The following is a 21,680-nucleotide window of genomic DNA, read 5'->3' as shown; positions in this document are numbered from 1 at the left end:
CAGGAGTGTCTCATTGTAATTATGATTTTTGTGTAGTAAAGTGTAATTTTTTTAAAAAGTTATATATGTTAAGAACTACGGTTCGTAAATTAAAACCTGTTCTTTGTGTGAGTTTAAGGCATTATTATCATTGCAAATTACCTTTGTCTAAGCAGTGGTATTGGGACAGATCATGTCTTCATCTTTCTATAACTACATGTATGTAGATGTATGCTATTTAAGCTCAGTCTCAAGGTGGTCAGCCAGGGTAAGCCATGGAAGACAAGCTTCCTTTTTGACCTTATCATCCATATCCACACCAAAATGACTCATATTACACTTCTTATTTCTCAAGCCTGACTCAGTTCTGTCCAAAGATTTCTTGCAGAGCCTTCTAGGTACTAAACTACAAAATACTTGTCTGTATGTCCCTCCAGGTTTGTTTCTGTTCATAGGCAGTAAAAGGAAAAAGTGAGGCACAAAAAGATGTAACTCAAAACACACAAATCTGTGCTAAACAATTTCTTGTGCTTGAAGACTACTCTATATCTCTCTAATCTCCAGCCACTTTGGAGAGGGACTGTTAGGGAGTAAGCAGCAAGAAGCCAGGCTTATAAGCAAGAGTTCAGCAAAGCCTGCAGGCTCTGAGAAAGCTGTCACTGGAGATTATGGTCAAAGATTTAAAAGTTATACTTGAAGACAAGCCTTACACAAAACATGGTCTGTATAACATCCTGTGGGGGTGATTGCATGGCTCACCCTTGGCAGATGACCTGTATAACATTTGTTAAGAATATGAGTGCAGACGCTATGGGTGAATCAAATACACTGAACTACCTGGAGGGCACCTGCCCCAAACTGGTCATGTTGAAGAGGAAGATGACAATCAACCAGATTACACAGTGACTGGGGGATTACCAAGGGGCTTCTGGGAAAAAGTCAGTCCCCTGGCTGCCTCAGCACAGGGACAGTAGGGGCACTTCTGGTGCCAGAATGGCTGTGTCTGCAGCAGGGGGATGTGGGGGGACCTGCGTGGCCGGGAGGGGATGGGGAGAGCACAGTGTCTGTGAACGCATGTGGGTGTGAGTTGGGAGGGTTATAACTTTGGTGGATTAGCTATAGAATGGTGTTCAGAAATTTGTGCGTGTTTATTAATATCTTGTGTGTGTCTAGTAGAACAATTTATCTGGGCATTTTTGTTGATCCTGAATGTATAGTTCTGACTCTCACACAATTGTGTCATTAATAAACTAAATGGTTTTAATCCTCCTGTGATTTGACTACATGAACCGAGAGGATTTTTTACCTGCAAGACAATATACAGTGTATATCTGTTTACATAACCAAAACAACTTCTGTCAAAGTAGCCTGGCAGCTAACCAAAAGCTTTCCATGAAAACTTGCCTGAGAGTGCTACACACCACATCTCAGTCTGTGAAAATTAAAGAAGGAAATAATACATGCTAGAGGGTGAGCTGGGAGGAAGGGGGTTTTGAGAGTGAATGAGGAGGTTGAAGGAAATTAACATATATGTGCCTAGGGAAGATTACTGGGTGGTGGAAAAAGAAATGGGATGAATGAAATGTTGTAAATGAAGGGAAAACAACCGTGCTATAATAAAAAATAAAATTAAAAAAAAAAATAAAGAGAAAGAAATTGAGTACTAGTAAGATGTTACTCTTAATGGCTCACATATTCCTTGAGCTAGGCATTCATAGAAAAGTTGTGGGTCTGAGAAAACTAATACATTCAGTTTTTACTAAAATTATGCAGATTCAGACCAAATGTCCTGTTTCTAGGGAGAGAAGAATTCTCTGAAGAATTTGAGAGAAGAGGATCAGTCTTAATCTTCAAAGAAACCCCAAGCCTATTAGTCCAGAGCACCACTGTGATATTTGGTGAAATACATTTTCAGTGGTTTCCTTGATCACCATTATCAAAAGTGTGTGAAAATACACAGATGCTTGATGCTTTTCACTGGTGATGAAGCACTGCTAAGAGGATCATAATTTTCTTAGTTGTGCCATCCCATAGACAAAATGCAGCAGGATAATTATAAATAGTTAATTCTTGACAGTTTCAGCTGTGTAAAATCATACTAAGACAGAACTTGCATTCCAAATTTATGCCAGTTGACATCTTGCTTGTCTTCATAAGAATGTGTGTCTTGCTAGATTAAGCTCAGTTTTGTACATAAAAGGTGATTTCCTTTGGGATATTTGATTAGGTTGAATTACAATGAAAATTCAAACAGAATTAATTAATTCAGTTCTTTTTCTAGTGATTTCAGTATTCCATCCTGATCCATGAGGTCTACATTGAAATACTCTAGGGCCTGAGACTTGTGAGTACAGCTTCCCTAAATTATAAGTAGAATTATGCATTTGAATTCATATAATACAAATCTTGCTTGTTCTTCCTGAAACTGTGTCTTCATAAACCTTGGTAGGACTCATGAGGACCATTCAGCTGCTTCATGACAATAGCTACTTAGATTATTTTTTTGCAGTTGGAAACTTATGCACAAGCTTGAGTCAAAATGAAAAAAGAGACCCCTGGCATATTATTTGAAATAGATTTTAATAGCACAGTTACATCAAGCTTTGCATTTAGAAAAACATAATATCAGAATGATTGCTAAACAAGGTATTTTTCATGCATGCAACATAGCAAATCTGTTTTAGATTGCATCATGAAAGCTAATTTTATTGATCTACAAACTTTGGTAAATGTTACAGTCCTGCATAAATTACGTTTTCTTCTACTATTTCTGTTACAGAGGGAAGATAAAGAAGAACTGCTTTGAATAAAAAGTGATAGAGTATAAAGGAATCAAAGTTATACTTAGACTATTTTGATTACCCAGAAATAAGACGTGAAATATTACACTTAATGCAGGCTGAATATGACAAGCCTCTGATGCTTCACCCTCCAAAGTAGACAGGGTGAATTTGTATTAGTCAGGGGACCTTGTCTATTCACCTTATTTTAAATGCATAGATCTGGAAGAACTGAGTATAGACAAGCCTTCTCAGAAAATTTTCTGGAGCTTTTGTCTGCCTCCTCATGCTTTAGTTCTGGTGTAGATTAAATGAGAGGAGGAATGTTCTTATGTAAATGTCATTTAATATATTGCAGTCTTTTGACTCCCTTTGGTCATGCTCAGTTTGTTTCAGGAATTGATGACCATTGCCAAAAGGATTAGATACAATAACAGCTGTTATTTGTTTGAATTGTGAAGCTGTAGTTGGGGACTCATTTCTGCACTAATGAGGGTTTCTTCTAAGGTGTAGGTATGCACATACATACACATACATATATATAGACACACAACACTTGAGTCTGTGTATACATATAAAACCCTACAATTTTCAGTCATGCAAATGCGTATTTATTAGCAAAGGAAAATAAACATATGTAATTAGAAGCTGTTTAAAATAAAATAAAATAAAATAAAATAAAATAAAATAAAATAAACAAACAACACACTTACATAGTTGACACACCTAATAATACTTTATTTTGTGAAAAATACCATTTTGATAAGATTCTATGAATAAAACTGTTGCTGTCATGATATTTTCTGTGGTATTATCTCAAGTGAACCTGTGCAGTAAGAAAGTGGTCCTTGTTTTCTTTTCCAACCTTCAGTTTCTTCAGTGAGATAATATTTTCCAACCCAAAACTTAGGACATGAAAAATAAACCCATTATAATCATTCAGGTAGTTTTCTTTGCAGTTTGATCCTATTAAATCCAATTAAAACACAGCATGAATCCTGCTAATCACCGTGTGCAGTGTATACAGCTAGCTAACAGGTAAGTGCTTTGCTGCACATCAAAGTAGTATTCATTTTCAGACAAAAAGTAGGGTAGTCTTACAGATGCATAAGTATTTTAATTCCCTTTAATTAATCTCTCCACAGTCTTATTCACTGTTAACTCACCATATATAATACAAAATTTTTTTAAGTTAGATTTTGAATCCTGGTAGTTATCCAAGTAAATGAACTTCTTTGTCAACATTTCTTAATGAAGGGTGCGATTAGACTTTACATAAGCTTATCAAGGGTGTATTAAATATTGAGTTCCTAGTGTGCTGAAACAGATATGTGCTCATTTAATCAATTATTAGATTAGATCTTTATTTTAGGATTAATTTTTTGTAACACTTGAACACAAACTTCACTGTAAGTAAGCCACTTGTAACTTTAGTCTTAAATTGAAGACCAGTCAACAACATTCTGCCATTAGGGTCCTAAACTATACACCTGTCCTTTCATAACATTTTCACATTTGTATATTTCATTTGCAATCTCAAAATTACACAATACTATGAATCACAAGTGGAAGAAAATAGGGTGTGATTGAAGACTTACTTAAGAACTGGGACTAGGTTAGTGGCAAGACCTTGCTAAGTACACTGAATGTTTGAGGAAGAAAAAAAAGAAAACAACACAGAAATATTTTTCCAGAAGTTTACTGGCACAGTGATCATGAAGTATTCATTGAAAGTTGTCTTCAAATTAACCGTCACAGGAGTCAGCCTGGGGATGTTCAGTCATGTTCGATCGAATTCTGATCTCCAAGTACACACCTCCTGGGGGCTGCTTCTCCCTCTCCCCAAAGCCAGGACACTGGTGCTAAGAATCATCCTGGTGGCAGGAGCCATCAACCAAACCTGAGTCTGGAAATATGTATCCCCACTCCTTTCTCTTCTCCTCATACCTTTCCCTGCATTTTAGAGAGCACAAACTCCTGGTTTCCTGACCTTGAGTGAACCACCACACTCCACAACTGAGCTGGGTGATACTGGAAGGACAGCACACTCTTGACCTGGTTAGAATAGAGTACTGAAACCAGTATGAAGTGTTCATGTAATAAATATCTGGATAGGTCTGAAAAATTTTCTGTGAGCTCTGCAATGTTGTCTACTTAGCCTGGTTTTCCAAATTTTTTACATGATCATACCACATGGTTGCATATTCATGTCCTGTAGCTATTACTTTCTTAATAACTTACAAATTTATTGGTCAAATCTAACTAATGGGATAGAGGTTTCAAGGGGTTTAACCCCTTACAAATGGTTAAGTGGAAAAGACATTTGCTGCTGTCCCTGATGAAAAATGCTAATAACCTCACTCAGGCCTAAGAGACTCCACAAAGAGAGAGTTTTCAGTGGTCGTGTTCTTCACAGTATGTCTGTACTTTTCTCAGTTGTTCTCACAGAGTTATTTTTGTTTACCACTCAGGAGGAAGAAATAAAAAAGGCAGCTCAAGGCTTAAAACCTTTCTTATATGGTATTGCAGCTGTAGATTTAAAGCATCTAATTGGACACCTTCTAAAAGAATGTATTAAACAAGCACTTCAGAAGTCTAAAAGCTTTACCATCTTTTATACTTTTCTGTCAGTGGCCTTAAAGAAAGGATGGGAATTAATGGACTTCAGGAACTAATGGACCTGCCAGTTCTCTGAACACCTCTAAGAACCATGATCTAGACAAGAGACAAAAGATAATGAAAGGAGTGAAAAACAAAGGCACCAGAGAGAAGAGACTGAAATATCTTCTGAGATATTTTGACTTTTTTTTTCCTTTATCTTTTTCTACTGTGTTGTTTATCTGCCTTTGCCTCTTGACTATTCAGTGTAATTCAAACCATTTACCACAATTAACAGAGTTTGCTATAATTGTGAAAGGATCATATATTTTTGATTCTCAAGCTCTTGTTTTCAAAAAAAGAAATCACATTTTAAAGTTGAAGTGCATTGTAATTAAAATATTTGTTGTGGTTTAATCTGGTGGGCTGCTAAGTCCCACACAGTTGTTCACTCACTCTCCCCAGTGGGCTGAGAGAGAGAATCAGAAGCGTCAAATTAAGAACACTTGTGAGTTGAGATAAAGACAGTTTAATAGATAAAATAATAATTTCCCATGGTAGGCAGGTGTTCAGCCATCGCCAGGAAAGTAGGGTTTCATCACACATTAATGGTTACTTGAAATGACAAATGCCATAACTCCAGATGTCCACCCTTCCTCCTTCTTCCTCCAGCTTTATATGTCAAGCATGATGTCATACAGTATGGAATATCCCTTTAGTCCATTGGGGTCAGCTGTCTCAGTTGTGTCCTCTCCCAGCTTCTTGTACACCTCCAGCCCACTCACTGGTGTGAGACAGGAAAGCCCTTGACAGTGCATAAGCACTGCTCAGCAATATCTAAAACGTTGTTGTCTTATCCAAAACTTAGCACCATACAAGCTGCTATGAAGAAACCTTTGAAACTTCTGTTAGGATGAAGCAAAATATAGGCCTTCTGATATTTAGGCTCTAATGTTAGGCATCATTTTGTCTACAGAGACAGAAGAGTGTGTTGTGTTCTCATTCTCTGTTCACAGTAGCTGGATCAAAAGAATGCTTGCCTCATAATTGACAATGAAACTATGAGAAGGAAGATTTTTGCAGAAACTCCGCAGCTTATACATTTTAGTAGACAGAAGAAACTTTTACTGCAGTGATGCAACTTTCTTCCCTGCCACGTCTTTGTTACTTGTCCTAGCAAATGCTTTACTGATGGACTGGCACCATCTTCTCTGAAAGACATTCCTTAACACAGACTGTACTTCATGCACTCCAGGAGGAAGCTGCTGGTAAAATAAAGGAATTAAAACCACGATAGATTACTTTTATGTCGCGGTTGAGACGGACAAGCGACATGGACCAAGTTCTTTCAAGATGAAAGTAATAGATGCCATTTATTGCTACAAGTGCATTTTTATACAATTCTACCAGTTCATGTGTCTTTTCACTATTGGTTACAAGTTACAGCACTAATATCTCATTGGTTCATTTTTCTGTCATCCATGTTATTCTTCTATCCCCTTCTTTCTCACGGGTACATCTCTCCTCTCTGCGGGTACTCCTTTACTCCCATCCTTCTCAAGGGCAAATCTTAATATCTCAAGGCTGATCTCTAGTCTCATATTTTCTGTCAAGGATTCCACAGACCCGCTGCAGTTTCCCACACTTTTATTTCAGGAAAAACAAATCAGCAAAATTAGAACAATCCTGCCAAGATATAGAAATGCATTCTTTGTTATTTCCTTTTTTTTTCCACTTAAGAACATGTCACTAGGAATCTTTCTTTTTCTCTGACTTTTATTCTGATCTCCAGTGTTATTATCCAACCATTAGCAATGAAGTGCAGCTAAAGCATATTGTTGAGTGAATTTCTGGATTTAAAATTCAGTCATCCAACATTAGATCTTCTGCTGTTTAAGATTCTTTTAAATACTAGGATACAAAGAGATCACTGCTATTTCTACTCTGATACTCTGTACATTTTAGAACTTTTGGAAAACGAACAAAAGAACAACCAAAAAAACCTTTCTCATCTGTATCAGAAAGTGATCTAATCTGAGCTAGATTCAAACAAAACCTTATTTCATTTAGATAATCCAACACAGACCTTGACTGCATAAAATAAAGTTTCAGGGAAGGAAACATTAACTTCAAAAAGACAAACTTTGTACACCTCTTTGCACTAGTTCGTTTTCCTTTTGCATTTCTCAGGCTTCTTTGTAATGATGCCAGGCTAATTGAATGATTTGCTTCCTTGCAGTACACAAACTCTGTCCATGCTATAATTCCACTATGCAGTCTGTACTGCAGTACAGAACACAGTACTGCATTCTGCTCATCTGTAAATGTCTCAGCATGTGTAGCTGACCTTTTTCACCCACATACACATATCATAGAATCTAATTGGACAGAAGATAATAGTGTCATGATATTATTCCTGTTGATAGCTGACCTATACCTTGGAATTTCGCTGATCACAGGGTAGAGGACAAACTGAGAGCAATGGAAAAGGAGCAGGAAATTGGAAAATGAATAGATGCATATAGAGCATATACAACTGAAAGCAGTAAAATGACATATTTTCATCCTTTCTAGAAAGGATCTGTGGAAAAAAAAAAAAAAGAAAAAAATGGAGGCAGGGCATGAAATGACTTGGCACACCAAACAGAAATACCAAATAGAAATTTCTCACATAGGAGGAGAGGTTAGAAATAACAAAGGAACATTTAATTAGAGTACCAGCAAAGAGAGAAGGAGGAGAAAAAGGTGGATTGAGATAAAAAGAAAAACTGGAAATAAAGGGCTAAGTAAGAATGAATTATTAGATAGAGAAGATCAGACTGCAATATGCAAAGGCCAAGGACTAAAAGCTCACTGGGAGATAGAAGTGAAACTACAAAGAAAAATAATGGGCAGATAAAAAAAAGAAGAAAAATGTGTTTTGTGGGACAGATAAAAATTACAGATCTTAAGAAAAAGACAGAGAAGGATGGAAAAGAAGAAAATATTTTTTAAATATTGCATGTGCTGCCCAGCCATTCTCACTACCTAATGCAGAAACATTCAGGCAGCAGTATTTTGGGTCAAAGTAGGAGACAATTATGGCTAAATATCCAATAACCATTGAAACAAATGGTGATGAACGTGAATATCCATCTGAGGAATGTCACTTTTGGCAATTTCCTCCTCTGTCAGGTGTTGATTCAACAGTAGTGAATAGAAGGAAAGGGGAAATAAGTAGTAGCAAGAAAAGTATTCTTATTTCTCTTCAGATACACAATTCACAGCTCCTGAAACTCTAGAGGAACTGAAAATTTTCCTTTTCATACAGGTTTTGGTTATAGCAATGCATTCCATGTATAAGGCATCTGTCAGCCTGTCATCTTGATGGAAATCTCAGAATGTAGCAGATACCCTACAGGCAGAAGGAAGAGAGCAGACCAGTGCCATACCAATTACACCATTACTCAGAGGGATCCATTACAAGCACTTAAATTCCTTCAATTCTGCTTCATAAAGGCAGCCTGTGTCAAGAGCTGAAAGCCACTGGTTGAATTCTGAGCTGCAGATCTTCACTCTCAAGGATTTGAAGGAGTGGAATATGACTGATACCTCCCACAGTGATGAAGAATCTTCTCTGAAATGTTAACCATCATGCTGCGTGTCCCATATTTCTCTGTTTGTGCACAATTCATATGCAGCTAATGATGGATAGAATATGCAGGGACAAACAGCTACAGTAATAGTTTTCACTTTTTTTTCACAAAAAGAGAAAATAATAAAGTCAGTAAAAATGTTCTTATAGTTCACTTTGATTTTAAATTGTTTTCTTTTTTTCCCTTCCTGAGTTGTGCTCATTAATAATGATTACTATTCGTTGAAAATTAGGTCTTTATAACCTTTCACATATCTCTGTCATTCAACAGTTGGCAAAGTACCATTGGGAATTTTATGTGACATACTAATCGGTTCTTATGGGGAGGAAGAAATCACTCTGAGGTACATAGCAAGGCCCCTATTCTGTTCTGACATAGCTAGAAATGAGGTAGAGAGATCACACCACAGCAGAATAATTTAGGCTGGTGGGGACTTCTGGAGGTCACCTCATCCATATCCCTCCTCAAAGCGAGGTCAACTTCAAAGTTCAGTTGGGTTGCTAAGGGCTTTGTCAAGTTACTCTCTGTATATATCTAAAGATGGAGACTCCACAGCCTTGGGCAACCTCTTCCACAGCTTAACCATTCTCTTTGTGAACACTTTTTTTTCCTTCCTTGAGTTGGATTTTGTCTTACTACAATTTGTGATCACTGCGTCTTGTCATTTTACTGTACACCTTTGACCCAAGACTGCTTCTCTCTTCTTTATAACCTCCCTGTCAAGAGTTAACGATAGTAGCCATGTCCTCCCTTAAGACTGAAAAGAATCAGTCCTCTCAGGTTCTCTTTGTGCATAACATTCTCAAGTAAGCATCTTGGTAGCCTTGCATTGGAACTGCTTCAATGCGAATCTTGTACCCAAGAGCCCAGAACTGGACACTGCACTCCACATGTCGTCTCACCAGCAATGAATAAATGGGTGATTATTTTGTATATGCTCTGACTACCTGCCTCACTGACATAATAACTCCATATAAAAGTGAGATGACCTAGATATGCACTTTTTTCCCCTCAGAAAGTTGCGAAAAACAATGCTCATAAAAGAGAACAGTGGTATGGCAACTTTTTATTAGCAAAGGAGAACAAAATGAAGGAGGATCTTCCCCAGCATTGAGGCCCAGGGCCATAAAACAGGAATAGGCATTAACCTTTGGCTAAGACTGCACTACCTCCTTTATGGTTCATGGGCAGCTCCTCTAAAAATGAAGTTTAAGAAAGGTTAATTTACTGGAAGTTTCCAAAGATCAATAAATTTCATACAAAGAGGAAAAAATTATGATTTTCTACAGAAAACAGATGTTTTGATAAAACTCATAACTGCCTCCACTATTACTCAAAATTCATGGCAGGGTATATTATGCAGTTCTGCTAAAGATGGATCCTGGATTAGGGGTTCATATGAAAAAAGCTAGAGGGAATGCAAGAACTAAAAAAGGAAAGGGCAAGGATGTCTGTGAGAGGAACGCAGGAGACTAAGTGCAAAGGCATTAATGAGATCACGACAAAATTGGTGTTTGGAACTCAGTGAGGCATATTAACTTGTGGGAGATAAAACCAAGGTAGATATCTCAGAACATCTGTCAGTACTAAGGGTCCAGCACAAGATTTTCAAACATACAGCTTTCCTACAACAGATTATTAATTTTTTTTCTGATTTTAGGAATCTTCCAAATCTTCCTCTGTGCAGAATGTATTATATTTTAAGGAAAAGTTTGATTAGCCGAATGGAGAGATGTTGTTCTGCCTGTTCGAGTGAACACAAGGGGAAAGGAGGAACTAGTTTCGGCTGCATGAAGTGCAAATATAACACAGAAAAAGTGGGAAGCTATGTTACTCTTTTTATTCAGTGCTCATCTCTAAGACATCACCATCTGTGCTTGAGAAGACACAAAGCACCAGGCTCCAGAAGAATATAACTTCTGAAGACACCACTGTATGTCAAGCCAGGTTCTCCAAAGACCCTTGCAATTATGTTCCCTTACTAAGCGCTACCACTGATCAGTAGGTAGGTGCCTTTGTTCAGACCAGAACTTGTTTTCACCTGCTGTCAAACTGAGTTGCTGCCTTAAGCTGTCAACATGGCAATGTAAACGTCCACAGAAATCAGAGACATTCCACTCTCTCCAAAAAATGTAGCTTGTGCTTACTGTGACATCTACCCATCTTTTGCCTCAGCAAGAGAGATGCCTTCATCAGTATACTCCTTCACTAATTAAAACTCTAGATTAATGCCAAGTAATAAAATTATTTACCAGAAAAAGCTGCAGGTAACATTCAATTTTTTATATTCTGTTTGCATTTAGTGCCAGAAAGGAAGGGGCCTGGTAACAGAGAACAGAAATCAATGAGCACCTGAGGCACCACTCTAAATTGGATGCAAATTGATAGAATGAGAATTAAGAGGATGCAGTCATGCAAATATTTAAATAGATCAACCTGCTTTAATCTATAAGGAACTCTATTCTCGGGTGTTGTAGTTGTTACGTCTGTATCAGATCTATGTACTTTGTTAACTCTGAGCAACACACACAAAAAAACAACCAACCAAACACCTGTCCCTTTGTTATAGACAGCGGGTATTGACTAAAGCTGCCTGGAAGAAAAATAGTTTTATTATACCACACCCAGGGGAGGAGAGCCTATTTTCCATAATTTTTAAAGCAACCACTCTTTGAAATCATTCTTGAGATGGTTTGTTTACTTCTCTTCTGCATTTAAAAAACCCATCGAGGTTTAGTTCTCAAAAAACAGTTTTTGCTAAACAATTGATAATAATCACAATTAAATTTAACCTGCAATTTGAAGTAATTATGCCCCAAAGCTCTGTGGCATGTTCACTGCTGCTCCATCAAGTCTCATTCCTCATCAAAACTTGAAGTTTTGTGTTCCCCTTGGATTGCGTTTTCCTTTCTATCTTTTAATGTCATGTACACTTCCAACACTACAAAAGTAAATAATTTGTTCATTAATCAGTTTCCTCTGAATATCAACTTTGTTTATTTCTCTTGTAGCTTGCCAAAGCAGGATTTTTATTGTCTTTGTTAGAATGCATTTACCTTGCAAACATTCAAAATCAGTTTTGTTATTCCATTATCTGGTCTCATTCTTACATGGTGGTACTTCTTGTGGAATAATATGAGTGCAATTTCCATAACGATAATATAAAGACAAATTAAGCATAATTTGTTAAACATATGCAATATGGTTGCATCCTGCTGACACCACTGCACAGATGTGGAAGCAATTTCATTATCAAGATGTTATTCTCTCTGTAAAATATTGAGAGCTGCTAAGGAATAACACGTACACAACACTTGAGGTAAGTTCTTTCCTTTCTATTTCACGTTCATAAACATCACATGCATTTAAAGACAATTAACATGGGACACAAACCAAGCCAGCTTACTCAGCACTTTTCTGGTATGACTCTGTTCAAACATAGTGGGAAAATTATGTAATTCAAGTTTTGATGGTCTTCAGATACATTATAGGAAAAAAATCCTCTGTTTTTGTTTGCTAGTTATAATCCCATCAAAAATTAGTTTTTAAATCAAATCATAATCTCAATGAAAACATTCCTTTTCATTAAAGACCACATATGAAGTCTAGGAATGATGCTTCTGTCAAAGTGAAAACACATTTCTGCATTGATGCAGCTGGACTTCAAAGATGAAGTCCTAAAGATGAGATCATAAACCACATTGCTTCTGGCTTGTAACTTACCTACATGTTCTGAAAAGCATGAAGGAATGGGTGCAAAGAGTATGCCTACCGATTATTTTTATTCAAAGGTATTTTTAATGTAACAGTCGTAAGTATAATACGTATCATGAAGATATATAAGAAAATTATGTCTTCTTATAGTACAGCAAGTATATTTTTACGAAAAACACAACACTCCTTTTTATATTATCAGATACAAGACCAGCTTCCTCCATAAAGCTGGCTCATATATGAATCTTTGTGAGTCCAGTTTAAAATGGGTTTTGTATTCTTGCTGTCTTCAAAGTCCTGGAGCCAGTGACACAATCTCCAGCTCAGAAAAAGACAGTGGTAAGGTAGTAGGTACTGACTCACTACAACCACCCACCTAACTCCCACTGCTAAGACTATGAAACTTCACTGCAAGCTAAAACTGGCTTCTTACTGTTTGCTAAATGAGATCAATGGAAAAACACAAATGCTGTATTCGGAATATGATAAGTTCACTTTTTATGCATTGCAATGCACGTTTGATTTGGTTGCATGGTAGCTACTATTTGAAGATGTCCTCTTTCCTCAGTTCCAATGCAATATATCAAATGTAAATGCAATCAAAAAACTGTCTGAGAAAGGCATTCCTGAGGAAGAGACCTATAATAGCTCACCTCCACAGATTTGTGTGTGTTAGCTGAAGTGTTATAGGGGCAGATCTTCAGATGACATTTCAGCTCCATTAACTTTCAATAGCACTATAACAAATTACACGAGCTCAAGATGTGTCCCATGATGTTTAATATCTGACAACTGGAGGAAAGTGGATTAAAGCAAGATCAAAAGTGTACAGGCTCCTAACTCTCCATATAGATCGGTGTGAGTTTAAGCTTGAATTTCTTTGTGGGTTAATCCTTCACTTATTTCAAAAATCATATTCAAAGACAGTGAAACGTTGCTTAACTGAGTCTGGGAGTGAGTATGATCATCCAGTTATACTGTAACACAATATGTTAAATGGATTTGCATTGGTTTTTCAAAAAAATAATTCTGTATTTGTGTAAAACTTAAAATATGTTGTGAGTGTTACCTTATATTATATATAAAAAATGTAACACGTTTATATTGTATTTGTATTTTGCTTTTTTCCATTTGAGGATTGTATGTATAAAACTTCAACCATTAATTCCATAAACTTTCAGAATGCATCTATAACCATATCTGATGATACAGTACTGATCCTTGTATTGACAGTTTAGATATCAGACTTGAACTACAACCTGCCTTTAGGAGGCACTAATGCCCAGATTCACACACACACAAAAGTAGAAAATTACATAGAGGAGGAAAGAAGTTACAAAGAAAACAACCAGTTTGTTAAGTTTAAATGATGCCTGTCCTTTCAAAGTGTTTTTCCCTCCAGAATCCCAAAAATAGTATTTGACACTGGTAAATATATCATGATCACATACTGAAATAATGTGTGCCTTTAGGTAAGATTTTTCCCACTAGGATATTTCAGATTAAAAAAAAACCAAACAGACAAATAAACAACATCAACTACCACAGAAGACATTTGATGTCACATTTTCTAGCATATCTGTACTCAAAGTTTAGTAAAGTTGTAGTAAAGTTGTAATAAAGTTGTAATAAAGTTGTCTGAACCTCTGAAAACTGTTTTTGATTAATCCAAGTACACATTTGAAATTGTATCCCTGCATATTTCCTAGTTTATATTGCATATAAATAAAACAAGACTTTCCTAAAACAGACCGAAACCTTGAGTAAGCAATTTGTTAACTGAACCAAGTTATCAAGCTAGTTATTTAATTGCACTTTTCTCATATAATTGTCATAGAAAAAAATCTGTTCATAAAAGCTCTGTTTTCCAGGTCATGACTAGGAAACAGGTGTCTGAAAAATTTCATTTGCTTGAAAATGAACTGCTTGAAAAAGAATTGAGCTGTTTCTCTGTATATCCTTTCTTGACAGTAATTCAGTATGCTACACAGACTGTATAGGATGGTCACACAACAGGTTTATCCTGCATTCTTCAAAGTACAGTAAGTGATTTTACCTTTTTCTAGCACACCCACACATCGCATTACTACCAACTGATAGCAAACTGAAAGCCAAAGCAGCTTAGTGACCCGCTTTCATGAAATAAGACTATTTAAATCTATATTTCTTCAAGTACCTTCATTCTGTCAGCACAACATTACTTACCGTGTGTCCTAGTAATAAGAAAGCAAATTAGAAAAAATGTTTTGGGACCTTTGTCACTATAGAGATTATTCCTAATAATTTATATGTTTAGATTCCAAAATCATCAATGCTTTTCTGCTTTTCCATGAAATTTTAGTAATGGGCTTATGATTCCTCTTTCAAGTTGCATCAAAACCATTTCAGATGAAGAAATAAAAGTAACCCAAAATGAAACTTCAAATATACTTTATCAACACTCAATCAAGAAATTGCGAAGACAAATATTCATGATCACACAATTATAATACAGCTTAATACCATGAAGCAAAAGAGGTAAATTCATTGTTAAGTGAGACTCTAAACTCATGTGGCTGGAGAGAGGTAGAGGGACAAAAAATCTAGAGCTGCAAGTAACAGTTTTTCTAATTGCATCTGGAATAAAATTGATTTGAATAATCTGCCTGTTACAAGATATGATTTTCAGTGTGACAAGATTCCTCACTATGTGACAGCAGGATGCCATGCTAATACTTTAAGGCACAAAGGCTTAAACTCAGCATCTTTCTAAGAAGCAAACGGTAAGATTGAGGAAAATCAGGAATAGATTATACCAGCAAGCAGAGGGATTAGCTACATTCCCACTATGAGAAAAAATTCATGGTTGCTTATATTTAAGAAAAGGGTGAGGGACATTTGTCTGAATAATGCAACTATGGCAAAAAATATAATTAGCTAGTCAAACTCACATATTAACCATTTTTTTCACTCCCTTATGAATTATGTCATTGTGTTGATGAGACTAGAATAATAGTTTTCAAATATATTCCGTATATATCAGCTGCATTCAGCTTTCATTTGAACTGGATGTGAATTGCCCTCCACTGGAATCCTCACTTGTAAAATAAATCTGCAGCAGAACTGCACACAAATCTAAGCTGTTCAGAGATTCATTTCTCCTATTATTAACACACAGTGCTTTATAGTATAATTCATACATTTATATTGGGGTCGGAAAAGTCACTTACTAGAATATACTTTATATCACAATGTGACAATTTAGTTGAAAACAATTAAGAAAAACTGTTTTGTTACACAGTGTCAATAATGAAATGGAAAATTCATTAGTCTTTTCTCTTTTCCAATCTTATTTTGACTCATATGCTAGGAATGGCTGAAAATATCTTTTATTTAGATGACCTACCTTTCCGCTACTATGCTTAGTAAAACTGATGAGAATGTTTTTGGCCTGTTTTTCCAAAGAAAAAGGGAATCCTGATAGTTCAATATGTATCCAAAAATGTCTTCGGAAAATTGACAGTTTTGACATGTATCAAAAGAAGATTTATATGCCTTTATGCTGGAAAGTCCATTTAATACAAAGCTGCAATTCAAAAAAGGACACCAGTTTGTTTACAGGCTTCAGCACTGGCTCTCTGTAGTGCATATGCAGCATCATAAGCTAAATCTCTTCTCAGCAAGATCACTTTTCACAAATGGAGATATTCAAAGCTAATTGCACTTCACAAATGTATTTTTAAATACATTCCATTATTTGATATACATGTCAACCTTCTCCTGAACTTTTACAATGATACAGCTTCTGAAATGCTCAGTAACATTTTCTTGTGAAGCAATTACTGTGCTTACACAATTCTACAGCTACCAGCTGGACTATCAAGAACCCAAGATACAGCACTAACTTGTCAGACTACATCTGGTAATTACTAATTAGAAAAGGAAGGAAGATATATGATTTACATTTAGCTTTGGGAGAATTTGGACCTACATGTAGCCCCAGTGCATGTGTCTTACTGCTGAAATTTCCTTGGAGCCCTAGTGAAGGGACTCTGGCAGGAAACCCCAGAGGGACCATCAGGGGCTCTCTCTCCTGTGTCACTTCCATTCAGCCTTACTGAGTGACAAACAAGTAGAGAAATTCTGCATCTTATACACACAGGCTATGGAAGTAAAAACAGTGTTATTATTTGTGTTACCTAGACAGTGAAATCAGGGTCTTGCTGAAGTTAATCAATGTGTGCAATCAGCCTCAATTAAGTACAATTCTGTCTTAGCAGACAGTGTGGCCTCCAGGGAGATTAGAAATAAGTTCTCCAGGAACACCAGGGCAATTTATTGGCCACACAGAAAATATTTGCATATTCATTTAAATTTTTGCACTTGAACAGCTCCACTAAACTGAGGGCGAGGGTGTACTCACGTTTAAGAAATTAAGTACAGGTGTAAATATTTGCAGGATCGCTTCACATATTTTCCCATTTAAAATGGTCACATCACTTAACATTTTCCTGTTATTCAGAAAAATGAAATATGCCTAGTAATCATAACAAATTTATGATGTGAATAATTTTAGGAGTATTGAAAATCTTTTAGAACATAAAACGGATCTTACAAAATATCAGATGCTGGTGGCTCTCTCACTTTTCCGTAACAAATACAGCTAATTCAAAATGTTGTCCAAAAACTGTCTTCTGGACTGACAATATGAATGCCAGGTTTAAACCCAATGAGGATTAAAATGAGATTTAATAATGGAAACACTGTCAGATCTTTAATGACAGCAGAGCTTCCAGGCATAGCAATAATACTAGCAACAGTTGTTTGCAGATGTTCTTATCATTTTAATCATCCAGTTAACAGAATTAGCGATGATCCACAGTTGTCTTTAGTATTCTGTTCGCAAACTGTTATATTGTGAAAAGATGAGGGGAGCCATGACAATTTAACAGAAAAACATTATGTCTTTTTAAAATTTATCACTTGCGGTATTTAAATGTGGAATGCTGGTAAAACTATGACAACTTTTATTTCAAGAACATTTCCCTTATATTTTTTACTGCAATTTTTAACTAAAACAAAGCAAGAGCACTTGCCTACTGTTACTGCTAGATATTCTTACACAGTAATGTCCCATGTAGAACATAATACCAGCACATAAATCCATTATGGGCACTGTAGCCATTGCCTTTAGTGTTATCAACTATGTATCAAGCATATCTTAAAAGCATAATCAAGATGTAATTGAGGAGTGAAAATAACCTCCACAGAGTTAAAGACAATAATATATTCTTGTAAAGCCAGATTTTGTTTCTTCAGTAGTTCTGTCTATTTTGCAACTTTGTCTAGACATTTTATAGTTAGTTTTGCTTTAGATAGGATCAGGTACTAAAGGATTCAGCTGCGAGAGCTATGAAAGGCACACAAAAGGTGCCAGCTGAACATGGAAAACCCCTGTTATCATGACTACATTGCTGTCTGTCCCTAGGCAAGCTAGTTTTAAAACAGAGTTGGCATGTTTACACATGGTGCAGTCAAGCTGCTAGACTGAAACACAAACACATTAAAGTTGTGCTGTAGGTGAACAGAGAGACCGTATAGCCTGAGAATTATGGGCATACTTTCATGCTTCAAGACATCTTCTTAAATACTTATTACCATTAAAGCATTGCCGGCAGCCCAGCCGAGAATCAAACTCCCTGCTGTGTGAAGGACAGTGTAACCACAGAATAGGACCGTGTGCTCCTTGAGGCAGGATTTAACAAAATCTCCGAGTTTGCACATGACAGTAAGCTCGTTTTTGTCAGATGGCAGTAACAAGGCACTCCAGAAGGAAATCACAAAAATAAGAGGGCAAAAGGTGACATCAGATGATCTTCACTGTAGATGAACATAGGGTGATAACATATCTAGGGAAAAATTATCTAAACCATGCCTACACAATGCTGACCTCAGAAGTAGCAGTTGAAAATCAAGACAGAGATGTTGGCTTCATCACCAGTACACTGAAATCATCAGTTTTGTATGCAATGACAGCCAAAAAAAAAAAAAAAGCCAACAAGGTATTGGGAAGAATATTGGGAACAAGTCAAATGTATTATTTGGTCATATAAAAACTGAGAAGTGATCATATCATGAACCCTGCGTGCAGGTCTGGTCTCTGCATGTCAAAGAGGTCATAGCAATATTAAAGATCCGCTGAAATGCTAAAAGCAATAAAGTAGCTGCCTTGCAAATAGAGACTAAAAAACCTGACACTCTTCAATTTGGAGAGCAGAGGGATAAGAGATACGATCAAAGTTTACAAAACTGAAGGTGACTAAGACAAACACCAAATCCACTAAATTCCTCAGTATAATAGTAGGGATGCTTGATAAAAATAGTAGGAGTTCAATTTCAAACAGATGAAAGAATAATTATCTACAAAGAATGTAAAAATGTAAGCCATATTTATTTCCAGAATGTAGTGAATTTCTGGAATGTGCTGCCACAGGAGGTTTTAAAAGCAGACAGCAAGAGCAAGTTTGGAAAGGGATTAAAAAAATTAATGGGCAGCAAATCCATAAACGTATACAGGCAAGGAATAAGGGGATGTATCCTCTTCCATCTCTAACATGACAGCTACAGGTGCCAAAATGCCTGCATGGAGAGCAGACCACAGAAGGAGGCAAGGCTGGTGCTCTTCCTAAATAGCTTATCTTGTTGGTACTGCATTTTTACCTATTTCTTTAAGCACTGCAATGAATACAAGCTAATACACAGACTATACAGAGCCAGCTCTGTATAGTCCCAGTCCCAGCTCCAAAAATCTACCTAATGTCTAGTTCCCAAACTAAGGACTATCAGATATTAAAATGGTAATAGCAAATTGAAAACTAGATTGCTTGGGTGGTTACTTTTAGCACCTAGACAAGGTTGAAGCCACAAATTCTTGATATCTCTTAACTAAGCCATTTGTTAGGCTTCCAGTCTTCAGTATCATATCATGTTATAGTTCTTCTGTTTTCCATGGTACCCTTCCACTTATATACTTAGGACATCATTTCCCATGTCCTGAAGCATAATATCAGTGCTTACACTGGGGCCTCAGTAGGCTGCACACACATCCTTTGTCTTTCACCCAATCCAAAGACCAATACTAATCAGCTCTTTTTCCTCCAAAAGTCCCCAGGTTTTCCTTTAGAAATAGTACAGCAACAAAAGTCAGACAATGGCTCCACGCTTTTCTGGGTGAAACCTGCTCCTGCCCCTGCTCCTGCTCCTAATAACTTCCCTGCTCGGCTAATTCAGGACCTCCATCCTGAACGACAATAGTCCTTCACTTATGGCTCTATTCTCTTTAGACTATACCCTTATACAGTAGCTATTTTGGTTAGAAGAAACTTAAAAGCAGCTGGTGGAGAAGATAAAACCCTTCATTTCCAAACTTGTCTCAATTAACTTAAAGCTGGTACTCCAAAGGGAATGCTTCAACAGCATCCATACCCCAAACACTAGTGGGAACTCCAGGGAACCCGAAGCTGCCCACAAACGCGAGGCGATGTAGGTATTTTGGTGTGTCTAGGGGAGTAGGCTAGCTTGGGATTCACCTTGTACAGGAAAAAAAAAAAAAAGAAAAGAAAACCCACACATGCTGCTTAACAGAAATTACCAGCTGTACCAGCTGAAGGTGGAACTGGCTGATTAAGCAACATCTTGTTCATATGAGAATAAATATATCTTAATTCCTCCTACTCAAAGACTTTGCAATAACATTGTGCAGGGACATACCGTTCCTGTATAAAGCAGTGGTTTGTAGCTTCTCATCCAACAGGGCAATAATACTTACCTCAGACATTGCCTGTCATTAGGGTCTGTTAGAACTATCCTAGTATACATTGCTACTTTTGGAAATAAAACTTTCCTACATGTTCGGTTTCAAATTTGCAAGGTTGATGCATTTAAATTCTGACTATGCATCTTCAGCTTACCACTGGATTGCAACTTAAGCTCTACATAGTTGAAATCTTTGGCAAGGTGCAGTTCCGGCTGTATATATAAACTCTCTGATTTTGCTGGGATTTCTCACATGCTTAAACCCTTTTCTGAAGTGAAGCTTCATTGTGTGTTTGCAGTGAGAGTCAAAACATGGCTACTACAGCTTCAGTGCAAACCAAGACACACTGAACACACATTAAAAACTGTGACATCAGAGTGGTTATGTACTCCATGTATTTCACTAGATAACTGTAAACATTTGGTATCTGAAGAGCTTTGGTGGGAGGAAAGGAGCTATTCTCTACAGATGTGGAGCTGAAGCAGAGACAGATGCAGTTGTTTGGTCAAGTTAAAAAAACTCCAGTTTCACAGATAGAGTAAGCAATGCACTGATACACAGTCTTAATTTGAAACACATATGTATCATCACCGATTACCATGGCATATATTTGATCAGTTGTGACCTAACTTATTTACCTTGTTGTCACTAAGGTGGACGTAGAGATGTCATTTTGGGGAAAAAAAAAAAAAAAAAGTAAAAAATAATTGTACCATTATAAAACAGGTATTGAAGCTTGACTTTGTTAAACTTTACTAAAAATGTTTATATTTTTTCATGTGACATCACCTATCCCTTACAGTTTTTTACCCAATTTGTTAAAGTGGTGCTCATTTTGGATTTTTCTCCCCAAGTTTATATGACTATGTGCTGTCCTTTACTTCTTTAATTTTATGTTTTCCCAACTCCTAATTTAAGCTGGAGCCTCTGAATGAAAAGGATGTTCAGTTAAATCCATTAAATTTCACCTGCTTGAAAGTGAAACCACGATAAATTATGAATTTCATTTGATCTCAGTAAAACAAACACACTAACAAACACAGCTCAAACAAACTAAAAATTTGGGGGTTATGTTTCTTAAAGCAAACATACTGGGAAACTCTCACAAAATTCCAGGTACGGTTAGTGAATTTCTGTACTCAATTCTCCTTATGAGGCATTTGCATATTGCATACCACA

This window comes from Columba livia, chromosome 1 (assembly GCF_036013475.1).
Source record: "Columba livia isolate bColLiv1 breed racing homer chromosome 1, bColLiv1.pat.W.v2, whole genome shotgun sequence".
In the NCBI taxonomy this organism is placed as follows: Eukaryota; Metazoa; Chordata; class Aves; order Columbiformes; family Columbidae; genus Columba; species Columba livia.
Note: the sequence above shows the minus strand (reverse complement) of the source record.